The sequence below is a fragment of the Balaenoptera borealis genome (assembly GCF_965194805.1).
Source record: "Balaenoptera borealis genome assembly, chromosome: 9".
In the NCBI taxonomy this organism is placed as follows: domain Eukaryota; kingdom Metazoa; phylum Chordata; class Mammalia; order Artiodactyla; family Balaenopteridae; genus Balaenoptera; species Balaenoptera borealis.
In genome coordinates this window covers 43,809,826-43,824,463 of record NC_138873.1, presented here as the reverse complement: position 1 = coordinate 43,824,463, position 14,638 = coordinate 43,809,826, and the positions used below count along the sequence as shown (strand labels likewise).

Genomic DNA, 14,638 nt, shown 5'->3' with positions numbered 1-14,638 from the left:
GATTATATAATCAGTGTTCTTTCATGTCAATAAATATTCTTAGGAAACAAGACTTTTCTTAACAACTGACTGTCACGTTGTAAATACAACATAACATTTAAACATTTGCCTATTGTTAGACATTTGAGTTGTTTCAGGTTTTTATTAACAAAATATACTGTAATAAATATCTTGTATATAAATTTATCTGTGTATTTATGTTTATTTTCATAAAATAATAACAGCTAATGTTCATTGCTTTCTTACTATGTGCCTGACCCTGAGCTAAATGCTTTATGCATATAGCTTTATGCATATTCATTTAATTTTCACAAAAGTCTATAAGGTAGGTTCTACTGTTATCCCCATTTCACAGGGGATGGATGACGTAGAGAGGTTAAGGAAACTGTCCAAGCTCACACTAGAAGAAAACAGGGGAGTCAGGGTTCAAATGCAGACAGTTTTACTCTGGAGCCTGAACTCAAAGTCAGCTGTAACTTCTTAGAAAATTAAATTACACACAATCAAAGACTAAGAAGATTTTATTTACTAGTTTGTATGTTTGTCATAAAGTAATTCCTGCAAGTGGTATATGAGTGATATTAAATGAAAAATAAAAGACTTCTATACCCTCCTCCCCTACTCCCCAGACTTACTCCCTAAAAGTGGTAGTTAAACCTTCCTTGTTTTTACTTCTCTTTATTTTCAATGTTTTAAAACTGAATGATGATATGTCTAAAGGTGAATCTTTATTCCATCCATCTAGCTGAATACTCAGTGGAATGCTTTCAATCTGAAGACTTGTGCCCTTTAAGACCGGGAATTTTTTTCTAGTTTTTTTTTTTTTTTTTATTACTTCTCCTTTTTTTCTCTGTTCCCTTTTTCAAAACTCCTTCTGGAGGAACATCAGATTTTTTTTCTCACATCTCATCTAGCTGTTCTAAGTTCTGGGAAATTTTCTGGACATTACGTATCAGCCTTTCTATTTAATTCTTTCCACTTCAGGAATTTCATATTTTAACTTTTAAAAACTCTTTCCTTGTCATTTATTGGGTTCCTCAAGAAGAAGAAGCAGATTCTGATATGGAGATTTGTATGAGGAATTTATTGAGTGTTTGCTAGATCAATACCTGTTGATGGAAAGAGAAGGGAAGGGAAAGGAAGGAAGCAGGATAGGGCAGAGAGAGAAGTTAAACTGTGATGCATTCACAAAAAGACCTTACTCAGCAAAGGCATGAGGCACGATACATCCCACTGACAAGTCACTGACTTTACGCTATCCCAGGGGGAGGGTGCTGTCGTTATGGATAGTGGGGCTAGCTGAGGTCCCATGAGCAGGAAAAGCAAACTCACACCCAGAATATGAGTTTATTCCAGGAAAGATGAATACCAGAGAGGTCACTGCTAGAAAGAAAAAATTAAATGTTTTATTCCTGTGCCGTTTTAAAAAATATTTGCTTTAACCTATTTGTAATCCATTGAAGTGTAAGTTAATTCTGTACTACTTTGCCAGTCAGGCTTACTTTGTAATAATTTATGTTTCTTATCTCAAGTCTTCAACATTAAGGATATATTTAGGTAGCCCTAGGAGCTATGTCATTTTTCCCAAAATAACATCCTGACCCTAAACCCTACAATCTGATAATAAGGAATTACTATCAATGAGACGTTGTAAACAGACATAATATTTCTGAATCTGAAAAGTATTTGACCTATCAAAGGAGCACTGGAGCAAAGGTCCGCTGTCAGAGTCATACTTCCCATCATGACGTTGCCGGGTTTCTCTTACAAGCATGAGTAATGATCCTTCATTTGTCAGTCAGCAGTCAGCCTATCCTGCCTACGGGCAGGTCCTTCACTCTTTCTATTGGCCAGAGAGAGTGATGGAAGGCAGCAGCTGCTGCCTTGCTCAGGGCTAGGCTCCACCTCCACCCTGCAGAGATCACTGACTGAAATGCATCAGAGACCACTCAGCTGTTCATTACGGAGCCCACATAGAGGGCCGGCATGCTGAGCGCTTACATGTGAACTGAATCTAGGAGGTCTCGTTCACAGAAAAAAAGGGTCCAGCCCCATCCCCTTTTCCCTTTACAAACACAGGGCACGAACTAGGGACTCGTGCTGCAGGCATATCAGGGATTTGTGTGCAAACTGCCAATTAATAGGCCAACCTTAGTTCCTGAGAGAACACTAGGTAAAAGGAAGAGGGTTTGAACAGGCATTCTGGAGCCTAATGCTGGGTCAGCACTAATCGGCGGATAGTGTTTCACAGAGTGGGGTTTGCAGCACTGCCAGGTGTGTCTTTGGAATGCCACTGTCACTAAATCTGGAAATAAAGTAAGGTGATAAGGAGGGACAAGAAAGAGGCAACATCCAGTGGGTGCTAGGACCTGTCAGGGACCCTGGATGAATTTTATTCGGCTGTTTTTCTGAGAGTGCATATTTGGGGGTTATACTTAGTCTCAGGTTCTGAGGTGATGCTCTCTGGATACTAGCATTCTATGCATAGGGCTGAGAAGCAATTGCTTTCTAAGAACTCCGATATTCCTGGATTTGGGACCCATATTGACCCTGAGACTCTTCCATTGAACAGCTGACCGGCCTCTACTGTGTATCAATAATCTCCAGAGGCTAAGCGATTGGGCTGGGCTGACAGCAGCATCTGCTGCTCGTCCATCATCTCTTCCGGCCAATAGAAGCAGGGCATGGTCCCCGTGGCCTGGGAAGGCCTTCACTCTCCCTCTCCAGTGGCTGTGCCAGATGAAGAAGTCATTACTACTCAGGGCTGGAAAAGAAACCAAGGATGTCTGGAGGGAATAAAAGAATGAGAGAACAGGATACAGGCAGCCAGTTGGTCACCAGGGCACATTACAGCCTCTGGGCACTCTTTCCAGATGCCTTGCATTTTTCAGTGTGCAGCCACTTTCCCCATCCCTTCACTGGGGGGAGTTCAAGGTTGCAACATCCCTGAATAATTCAGTCTTTAAGAGAGGGATAGGAATGTCTTGAGAAAGAGTAAGCGATGTGGCAACCCAAAAAGAGATTCAAAGTTTTCTCATTGTTTTGAGATTAACTCAGGAAGCTCCTCGAGGAGCCGTGGGTTCCCAGGAGCCATGAATGTCATTTAGGGAAAGTGAGAAGGAAATGATGAGACAAGCAATCTTTCAGTGATCCTTCAAATGCTCTCAGTTTGACCCAATTTTCTCTGTACTCAGGATGTGTATGTCTTTCATGGTTGCCCTTCATCATTATTTTCATGTCTTATTTCTCAAAAGCCTTATAGTTGTTAATAGTGAGAATAACACTAATAATATCTTCCTCTTGAACCATGCACAGCATTTACAAAGACTGTTCACATTCATGACTTCATCTGAAACCCTAGGAAAGAAAGACATGTTGTATCGTGCCCGTTTTAGAGACAAAAGCCAGAAAGGTCAAAAAAGGTGTGAGCAGCCCCAGGTAGAAGACCTGATAAGAGCCAAGGTGGAACTTGACCTCGGATGTTACGTTTCTAAGTCCAGGTTTCTTTCCACACTCATGGTTCACATTACATCAGCACTGTCCACAACTCAAGTAACACCAGTCAGCTGTGATCCAGAAGTAGGGGCAAGGTGAAATACATAACACCTGGGAAGTTCATCTGGAGTATGTTTCTGCCATGATGTCATTGCCCTGAAGGAAGTTACATCCACACCACCAGTGTATATGTGTGTGTGTGTAATAAAATTGTAATCTTTCCACTCACCAGATCAATGACTGCTGAAATGGAGTCGTTGAGGGAATCTCAGTTTTTTTATGAACTCCTTTATTCCTTCTCATTTGGGATTTGGTGTCATTTTCTCAAATCCTTGGGAACTGAAAAAGGGACAAAGTAATTGACAAAGTCAGTCAGTTGATTTATGCTGAGATCTGAAAGGTAGAATTCTGTGCGTGTGTGCATATGTGTGTGGGTGTTTTAAAAAGCAGTGTGATTCACTTTTGTAGCCTATAGAAAACAATTCTTAACATTTAAGAGGAGAATTCATGCAGGAAAACATTTAGATATGGAAGTGCAGACACTGTGCAGAAAGTTAGCTGTCCTTAAACTATCATCAACTTCCAATAAATGACATGTTTCATTTTTCCCTTCCTCAGGATCAATGTTTTTAAATGTCCCTTTCTTTGTCCGTTTCCTCTTTTCATAAAAATGAGCATACGACAATAAAATATTTTTCCTTATCCTCTCAAAAAAATACATAAGAAAGGATTCTACCACTAGCTTAAACCAAATCAAATAAAACAGCATGACCAACAAGTATCTCATTATTTTGAGGACAATCTTTTTGCTGATTTGACTTTCCACACCAATTAAGAGATTTGGATTAGGCAATGAAGCTTGGAGAGTCTTTCACAGTAACTAACACGTAGCAAACTTTAATTCATAAACACTAGAGTGCATGACACCCAACAAAAAACATCCACAAAGCACATCAGTTAAGAAAGAAGAATAACAATCCTTGATCTTTTTTAGATAACTGTCAGAAAGATTAGGGATATGGGATAAGACCATTATGAATATATAAAAATGGAAATACCACTAGGATCCTAATTATTCTCTCTACTAAAAGAACAATGAAAGCTACAATTTTTCCCAAACTTGATCCCAAGACAGACTTGTCTTCCACCCTCAAATCCATTTTCCTCTCAAGTTTTAGGAACTGAAACAAAAAAAAGAGGAAAGAGTAGGAAAAAAAAGTAGGGAAAAGTTAAAACCCATAGCCCTCAAGCAGTAGTCACCTCCTGCCAGCACAAATAAACTATAAAGGGTATTGAACCAATTGCATCATTTACTCTCTTATTAAGGTATTTCTTAAAGTATAATGAAAGATTGTCTTCATGATCATTTCTTGAATAAGCTTAAGTGGGAGTTCTAGAATAATGTATGATCAATATCATCCAGATTGTCCACACTAAAAAAAGAAAAAGAATTCTAGCATTCAACGTGCCTTTAATACAAATCACAGTGGGAATGTAATATTTAAAAAGTAATTCACAATGCCAACTCCTATAATATATAGAGAAGTGATTCTCAAACTTTATCATGCATCAAAATCACCCAGAGAATTTATGAAAACAGATTGCTGGTCTTGCCCCCCATAGCATCTGATTCCGTAGGTCTGGGGTGGGGTCTGAGAATTTGCATTTGCAATATGTTTCCAGGTGATGCTGATGCTGCTTGTCTGGGAACCACTCTTTGAGAATCACTGCTATAGAGGAATTAACTTAATAGGAAATAACAAAGGGCCTTTGGCTTTGGGCTGAGTAAATTCATTGATGAAATAAAGAAACAAATTTCAGAATGGAAACTACATTCATTCAACAACTATATAAGTGCTCACTATAGGTCAGTAACTGTTCTAGATACTGGAGATACAGTGGTGACCAAAACAGGCAGGGTTCCTGTCCTCACTGGGCTTATGTTCTCTTGGGAAGATGCATGATAAGCAAGTCATCATGAGTGCTAGAAAGAGAAATGAATGCGGGGATAGAAAAATGACAGAGGTGGGGTGCTATGAAACCTGGTATTGGAGAAGAGACTCTTAGAGGGGCCATTTGTGCAGAGGCTTGAATTCAGCAAGGAAACAAGATGAGATCGAGAAAGACTGCAGGAGCATTCTAGGCAGGGGAGTAACAAAGTTCAAAGACAAAGTGTTTTGCTATTGCTGTTACCTATTTTCACAGCCCATCTTCAAGATCAGCTTTGGCCAATGAAGGTATTTTTGACAGGAAACTCATATGTTCTTAAAACTTCACCTGCATACACTAAAAAGCACTCATGCAATTTCTAGAACTGAAAAAGGAATTGAATAAACTGCCAAACAATGGATTCAACAAAGAAATTAAATGTCAGTATAGAATATTATTGTAATATTATTGAAAGAATAGTATCATGTGAACAGTATTTAGCCAAAGTCAGCATCGTCGGTATGATATATACAGACAACTGAAAATTTTCTTGATTTAATAGAAAGGATTTCAAAATTTGATGCTAGAATAACCAAACATTTAAGGTAGATGAAAAATACTAATAATAAAGCAAAGGATCACTGTCTAGTGTGGAGAATTCAAAGTGGGATTATTAATTTAATGAGTAATAAAATGAAAGAAATTATCATAGATAAAATTTGAAAAAACAAGTTTTACTCAGTTCAGCTAAACTGTACCAGAGATAAAAGTCATGTTGAAAGATTAACATTGAGTTTATGTATCGTTGATCTACCAGAGAAAAAAACAAGAACATCACAAGTAATTAGTATTTCCTTGGTTTTATACCTAATTAAAAAAAACTAAAGGTTTTAACTCTGTGAAGAAAGAAACAACTTTAAATTTTAGACATTAATTTTAAAAGTCTAGAGAGGGAGACTAAGAAAATGACATTAACATTGTTGGTGAAGAAAAGGGTGTACAAGCCAGAGTTTTAGCTGAAAACCAGGAAGTGTTTTGTGCCAAGTACAATGTATATTTTGAATTTGTCACTAAAAGACATGGCCTCAGCTGTGCAGATAGTAGTGACTTTTGGGGAACAATTTAACAATTATTTATAATATATTCTAGATCTGCTCAAAAATAGAACATCTTGATGAAACATATCAATTGTGACTTTAAAAAGTATTTTTGGCCACATAACAGAATACCTGACTACATTGTTAAGACAATTAAATTTAATTTAGTTGAGATATGAGATGCACAAAGAGTCTTAGGCCAAATCACAGAATATCCTCCAGGAGTGAATCATGGACATTGGCAGGATATGAAATTAATTTTAAACTTGTAGTAGCCAGAGTTATTGGTATAAACAGTTGCTTGCTATTAATGTTAGCAAAACTTACCAAAATATATATAACTTTAGCAATTTCACTTTGTAAAGGCTTTTTTAACTTCTAAAATATTTAAAGACAGTATTTAAATTTAAAGATATATAAAATGCTATAAATGTAACATTCCAATAAATTATAAGGAAATTAAAACATGGGGGGAAGTTCACCTGACTGTGAACTTAAGTCACATATAAATAATAAATGAATTTCCATTTATACTATTTTCTGACCATTATTGATCAAGTTATAGTTGATCGATACACTGCTATTTTTTTGGAATATATTGATATTAAATTTTTTGAAAGAAAACATACACAGTATTTGACTGAGATATTACTTTTAGAGATGGTGAATATCATTATATAAATCAGAGCAATATAGAAGATGAAATTAAAATATCTTGTAATATTTTCTGTAAAAATGGTAATTTCTCATACGCTAAACCATAGCAATGTTTGAACCTGATTTGTAAAATTCATGGTTCATTTCCAAATGTAATTATTTCTTTAAGAACCTGTTGAGAATTCCAGTTGCTACTGTCTCAGTAGAGCAAAGTTTCTCCAAATAGAAATTGATAAAACCTATCAAAGAACTACAATGACTCAAAGAAAGTTATTTGGTTTGACATTACTGCTAATAGAAAACAAATATTGTTAAACTCTTCATGATAATAACATAATTAGCAATTTTGCTGAAATGAAGGCAAGAAAATGCATGTTTTGTCATATTTTGCTATGTTGTTACTCATCCAAACATCCCCAACCCATCAAAAGAATACCTAAATATGTGCAATAATAATTAAATCCAGTTGTGATGTATTTTTGCCTAATTTAAGTCACTGTGGGTTCTGTATTATGCTACCTCCTGTGGTAATAATGGCAAGCAAAAGGAGACATTATCCCCCTCTCATGGGGTTTAAAAGCAAGTGGGAAGCATAGAAATTGATCAAATATTCATGCCACTGAATATTTTATTTCAACCTAAGTTCTGAGATAAAATCATGTTTCCATTGAAAGAGGATCAGTGATTTTGAGAATGTATGGAAAGGTTCGAAAAGATAGTCTTAAGTGCAGCATAATACAGCAATTCTGGAACTTAGTAGGCAAACTAAAGGAAAGCACGAATGAGAATAAGGCTCAGAAGTGAAGGTTGCTCACATCTCAGATGCCTCAGAGTCAGGCAGCTCAGAGTGGGAAAGAGACCCACTCTGTGACTAGGAAATAACCTGTCTGATGGCTTTATTCTTTGTATAAATCATGGCTTACTTCTTGATCTTAAAAAAAAAAGAAAGTAAAAAGGGAATATTCAAAAAGTAGAAACAACTCAAATGTTCTTCAATAGGTGAATGGGTAAGCAAATTGTGATACACCAATACAATGGAATACTACTCAGCAATAAAAAGGAACAAACTATTAATTCACATAACAACTTGGATGAATCTCAGATGCATATTGCTAAGTGAAAGGAGCCACACCAAGAAAGGCTACATACTGCATGATTCCACTTATATGGCATTCTAGTCTGGATACAGCAAAGCTACAGGCACAGAAAAGATATCAGTGGCTGCCAGAATCTAGGAGTGAGAGGGGTCAGGAGTTGACTACAAAGACACTTGAGGGATTTTTTTTTTTAATGATAAAACTTCTGTATCTTAATTTTGATGGGGGTTACATTCTTGTTTGCATTTGTCAAAACTCATATGACTATGCATGGCCAAGGGTGAACTTTTCTGTATGCAAATTTACCTTAATTTTTAAAAATCACTTCAATGTACCCAAAGAAAAAGGGAAAGAAAAAAATATAAGGAAATGTTGAAATGTTACAATGCTATAACTTGGTTGGTGATTCTTCTCTAAATTCTTGCATCTTCAGTTTTTGACACCCCACTCACTACCTGTGAAACTTAGATCATAACTGCAAGTTGAAAGTGAAGAGTAAGTTTAAGTAATTGATGAATCTTCAAACTGTCTTGACAGATCTCAGCAATTAGACTGGAAATGCAAATGCACAGTTCACTTATTTATTCCACTCCATTTAAATTCTGATGTATACTTATGTCTCAAATTTAACCCAGACTAAAAAGGCATCTCACTTGAAGCCTATCTTTTTATGTAGAAATGGAATGTGTTAAGTAAAATGTTTTGAAAGTCCTTATGAGACTGAAGAACATAAATGAGCAGTTACTATAAGCAGTAACCTAATCTTCTGGCAGTTGTAAAGGAGCTGAACTTTTACAATAAAGGTTTAGAGGAAAATTGTCTGGAATTGGTTGCCATGATAATCCTTTGGAATAAATTGGTATGGTGACCCAATTTAACAAACATGGGCTTCAACCATGCAACAGTTAAACAAAGAACACTTGTTCCTGAAGATAATTATACTCTGACTTTCAGAGTAAAGTGTATTTGATTACCTAAGCTAAAGTAGATTTCCTTCCTTTTCCAGCAGCTGACAATCATAAGACTTGAGGTGCAATTGTGATTTCCCCAGGCCACTTCCTAAAGAGCTTGCCAGTCTACACTCCCCTGCAAGGAAATCCCCAAATTTTAACAAGCAGACATTTTTTTTACTCAAATTGCTGGATACTTTCCAAGACTACCTACCAGTTAGGAGATGGTGAATTAGTATCTCCTCTTTTTCCTGTATCTAACTTTTATTAGACTTCATATACAAATATGAATTACCCCATAGAACAGATGTGAATTCCTTTCACCATAAAGAAGAATCTAGATAACAAAAGCAAGGAAAAGATAAACAGTACTAGGCCCAACTGGATATACTTTCTCTACTGCTATAATTTTCCCAAACTTGAATCTTTTAAAGTTGAAAAGATTTAAATTTCCTTTAAACAGTCACATACAATGTCTTTAAAAACGACTTCAGGAATAGGTTCAGATGCTTCGTGTTGAACTTTGCAAGCAATATTTGCTGTTGTATTCCATCATAAGCAAATTCTTTTAGAAAATAAAAAAGAGGGAACATCCCCAACTCTTTATATAAAGTTAGCATAGTCTTGATAACAAAACAAGCTAAACATACTACAAGACAGAAAAAATACAATTTCACTCATGAAAAAATTCCTAAACAAGATATTCACAACCAAATCCAAAAAATTATGAAAAATATGAGACATCATCACCATGGTTGGTTAATATTAGTAAATCAATTGATGAAATTCTCCACATTAACAGATTAAGGAGAAAGTTTGTCTGGTCATCTCAATTAATTCAATGTGATAAGTAAAATCATCATCATTTACAGAGGATATTATTGTTTACATAAAATATACTGGAAAAATTTATAAGTAAACTATTGGTATTTATAAGCAAATTTAGCAAGGCGGCTGGGTAACAACAACAACAACAAAAATCAATGCACAAAGCATAAATAGAGACATAGAGACACAGATGTAGAGAACAAATGTATGTATACCAAGGGGGAAAGGAGTGGGGAGGGAGGAATTGGGAGGCTGGGATTGACACACATATATTACTGATACTATATATAAAATAGACAACTGATACAAGCATACTATATAGCACAGGGAACTCTACCTAATGCACTGTGGTAACCTAAATGGGAGGGAAGTTGAAAAGGGAGGGGATATCTGTATGTGTATGGATGATTCATTCTGTTATGCAGTGGAGGCTAACACAACATTGTAAAGCAACCATACTCCAATAAAAATTAATTTAAAAAATCAATGCACAATTGTATCTGTCTTTACCAGCAACAATAAATTAGAAATTTTATTTTAAAAAGATACCATTGGGCTTCCCTGGTGGCGCAGTGGTTAAGAATCCGCCTGCCAATAATGCAGGGGACACGGGTTCGAGCCCTGGTCTGGGAAGATCCCACATGCTGCAGAACAACTAAGCCCGTGCGCCACAACTACTGAGCCTGCGCTCTAGAGCCCGCAAGCCACAGCTACTGAGCCCGCATGCCGTAACTACTGAAGTCCGTGCACCTAGAGCCCGTGCTCTGCAACAAGAGAAGCCACCGAAATGAGAAGCCCTCACACCACAATGAAGAGTAGACCCCACTAGCCACAACTAGAGAAAAGACCACGCAGAGCAACAAAGACCCAATGCAGCCAAAAATAAAATAAATTAAATAAAATTTTTTAAAAAGGTACCATTAACAAGAGCAACCAAAAATGGAGAATGCCTAGGGATCCATCTTGAAAGACATTTAAAAAGACCTAAATAAATAAAGAGATATTTCCTGTACTTGCACAGAAAGACTCAATGGCAAAAAGATGTCACTGATCCTCAAATTGATCTGGAAGACTTTTCATGGAACCTAGCAAGCTAATTTAAAATTTTATACGGTAATTCAAAATACAAAAATATCCAAGATGCTCTAAAAATAAACTACAAGGTATGGGAATATACCCTACCATAAAGGAGTGGAAAGACAAGCCAAAATGGGAGAAGATATTTACATCGCGTATAACAAAGAATTAGTGTTCAATATATATGTAAAACTCCTATGAATCTAAAAGAAAAAAACAAGCAACCAAGTAGAAAAAAATGTGCAAAATACATGACAGACATTTCATAGAAGAGAAGACATTAATGGCTAACTGTCATAAGTAATCAAGAAAAAGGAAATGAATATAAGACTTCAATATACACATAACATACTGGGCAATTTAAAAATCAAGACCATGTGCTGTGGAGAATGTTTAGTAATGGGAACTCTCTTACCCCTTCTTGGTGGGAGTATAAACAGGTACAATCAATTAGAAAAACATTTTGGCATTATTTAGTAGAGTTAAACATGCATAAACCCTATGATTAGCCATTTTACTCCCAATTATAATATACTTTAAAGAAATTCTTGTACATGTATGTACCAGGAGACATGCCCATACCTGCGTTTATTTCAATATCAAAAAACTATGAACATTGGGAATTCCCTGGCAATCCAGTGGTTAGGACTCTGCAGTTTCACTGCCCAGGGCCAGGGTTCAATCCCTGGTTGGGGAACTAGGATCCCGCAGACGGGTGGCGCAGCCAAAGAAAAAAAAACTACCGTGAACACCTGAAATGCCCCTTAACAATAGAATGAATAAAACTGTAGTTTTATTCTCTACAACAGACTATATACAGCAGTGTACACAGGAGAAAATAAATGGACTACACCTTTACATATCAACATGGATGAATAGAAAAAACATAAATATGAGTGAAAGAAGCAGGTCACAGAAGAACACATGCAGTACAAGTAAATTTACATGAAGTTCATAAAGAGACAAAACTAAGTATATTGTCTAACCATGTCCATCATAGATGGTAAAACTAGGCTAAATAGACAATGAAATGCTTTAAACATTGAGATCCTTTTCTCACTCAGTTGAATCTCTAAATTTTAGAGATGGGTTCTTCATTTCTGCAGTGGTCAGGACTTTGGTTACGAATTGTACACTAAGCCCATGGCACTCTGATCCATGTTATTGTTTACAACATACAAGAATATCTATCTCAGGGGCTTCCCTGGTGGCGCAGTGGTTGAGAGCCTGCCTGCCGATGCAGGGGACACGGGTTCAAGCCCTGGTCTGGGAAGATCCCACATGCCGCGGAGCAACTAAGCCTGTGAGCCACAACTGCTGAGCCTGCGCATCTGGAGCCTGTGCCCTGCAACAAGAGGGGCCGCGACAGTGAGAGGCCCGCGCACCGCGATGAAGAGTGGCCCCCGCTTGCTGCAAGTAGAGAGAGCCCTCGCACAGAAACGAAGACCCAACACAGCCAAAAATTAATAAATAAATAAATAAATTTATAAAAAAAAGAATATCTATCTCAAAAGAAGCCTAAGAAGTATGGCCAGTAGCCTCTAACTTCATGTAGTAGAGAGAATTTATAAATTTAGTTTCTTACTGTCAGACTATAATGAGGGTATAATTGTTAGACACAAAAAGAAAATAAATACAAAGACTACTTCTATGAGAAACCTGTTGAAATCTAGTTAGAACCTTCAAGTTGTTCATACAGTTCAAAGTTTATCAAGATATAAGATATTAATAGATGTTTAAAGTCGAGGCCCTACTAAGTAAATATTGGATCATTATAGAACCATTAAGAACTTAACTGAGCATTTATGGAGAATTTCCCTAAATAAAACCTAAATCAAAGTAAATCCTTCTGGGCTTCCCTGGTGGCACAGTGGTTGAGAATCTGCCTGCCAATGCAGGGGACACGGGTTCGAGCCCTGGTCTGGGAAGATCCCACATGCCACGGAGCAACTGGGCCCGTGAGCCACAATTACTGAGCCTGCGCATCTGGAGCCTGTGCTCCGCAACAAGAGAGGCCGCGATGGTGAGAGGCCCGCGCACCGCGATGAAGAGTGGTCCCCACTTGCCGCAACTAGAGAAAGCCCTCGCACAGAAACGAAGACTCAACACAGTCATAAATAAATAAATAAATAAATAAAAGAACGTGAATTTCTAAAAAAAAAAAAAAAAAAAAGTAAATCCTTCTTGTGACTCAGAGTGAAAAACTATGCTAACCACCTTTTAGAGAAGAGGTCATGGAATCAGTAAAATGCAAATATGATTTCTGGCTCTCTCACTCTATGACTTCAGAAGGATTATTGAACTCCTAAAGATATCAGCTCCCTAATATATAAAATTAAGATAATAGGGCTGTTAGAAAAATTAAATAAAATATATGCAAAGTGTCTACTAAGTATTCAAAATGTTATCTATTATTAATGCAATTATTAAAATACTATATCAGTAACAACTAAGTTAATCTGGAGCGCTGACAATTTAGAATGTCCAAAAGACATTTTTGTTATCGTTTGAGTCATAAAAGTTTTTATTAAATGAGTTCATTGGCCTAAAGATTCTTTATGCAAAGAAAATAGAGGTCTAAATCAATGTATTGATTAGCTGGAAAATTCAACTGTTTCTTTTGCTTCCTAAAAAATGTATATATGCAGGTATATTTTGAAGCGGTAGGGTGTAAGTTTTCAGAAACTCCAAGGGACAGAGATCTTTTCATCTCTCAGAAAGATGCATTTCAAACCTTATTCAATAGTTAAGAGAAAAATTACCTCATCTTAAGGAAGCACCCTGATTTCAAATTACACTACAAAGCTACAAAAATCGAAACAGTATGGACTGGCACAAAGACAGATACATAGATCAATGGAACAGAATAGAGAGCGCAGAAATTAATTCACGGAGGAGCTTCAAGATGGCGGAAGAGTAAGACGTAGAGATCACCTTCCTCCCCACAAATACATCAGAAATACATCTACATGTGGAACAACTCCTACAGAACATCTACTGAACGCTGGCAGAAGACTTCAGACCTCCCAAAAGGCAAGAAACTCCCCACGTACCTGGGTAGGGCAAAAGAAAAAACAGAGGCAAAAGAATAGGGATGGGACCTGCACCAGTGGGAGGGAGCTGTGAAGGAAGAAAGGTTTCCACACACTAGGAAGGCCCTTCGCAGGCGGAGACTGTGGGTGGTGGAGGGGGAAAGCTTCGGAGCCACGGAGGAGAGCGCAGCAACAGGGGTGTGGAGGGCAGAGCGGAGAGAGTCCCGCACAGAGGATCGGTGCTGACCAGCACTCACCAGCCCGAGAGGCTTGTCTGCTCACCCGCCGGGGTGGGTGTGGGCTGGGAGCTGAGGCTCAGGCTTCAGTTGGATCCCAGGGAGAGGACTGGGGTTGGCTGGGTGAACACAGCCTGAAGGGGTTAGTGCATCACAGCTAGCCAGGAGGGAGTCCGGGAAAAAGTGTGGAGCTGCCTAAGAGGCAAGAGACTTTTTCTTGCCTCTTTGTTTCCTGGTGCG

At 37.5% G+C, this 14,638-nt stretch overlaps 1 long non-coding RNA gene across 4 annotated transcripts in view; it reads right to left on the bottom strand.

Moving 5' to 3' along the window:
• Positions 1-14,638, bottom strand: part of LOC309635287 — a 215,808-nt gene that overhangs the window by 180,496 nt on the left and 20,674 nt on the right. For all 4 annotated transcript variants that reach the window (XR_014248723.1, XR_014248724.1, XR_014248725.1 and 1 more), the window contains exon 2: positions 3,725-3,834. This is a non-coding gene — a long non-coding RNA (uncharacterized lncRNA). The remainder of the gene's footprint in view (positions 1-3,724; positions 3,835-14,638) is intronic.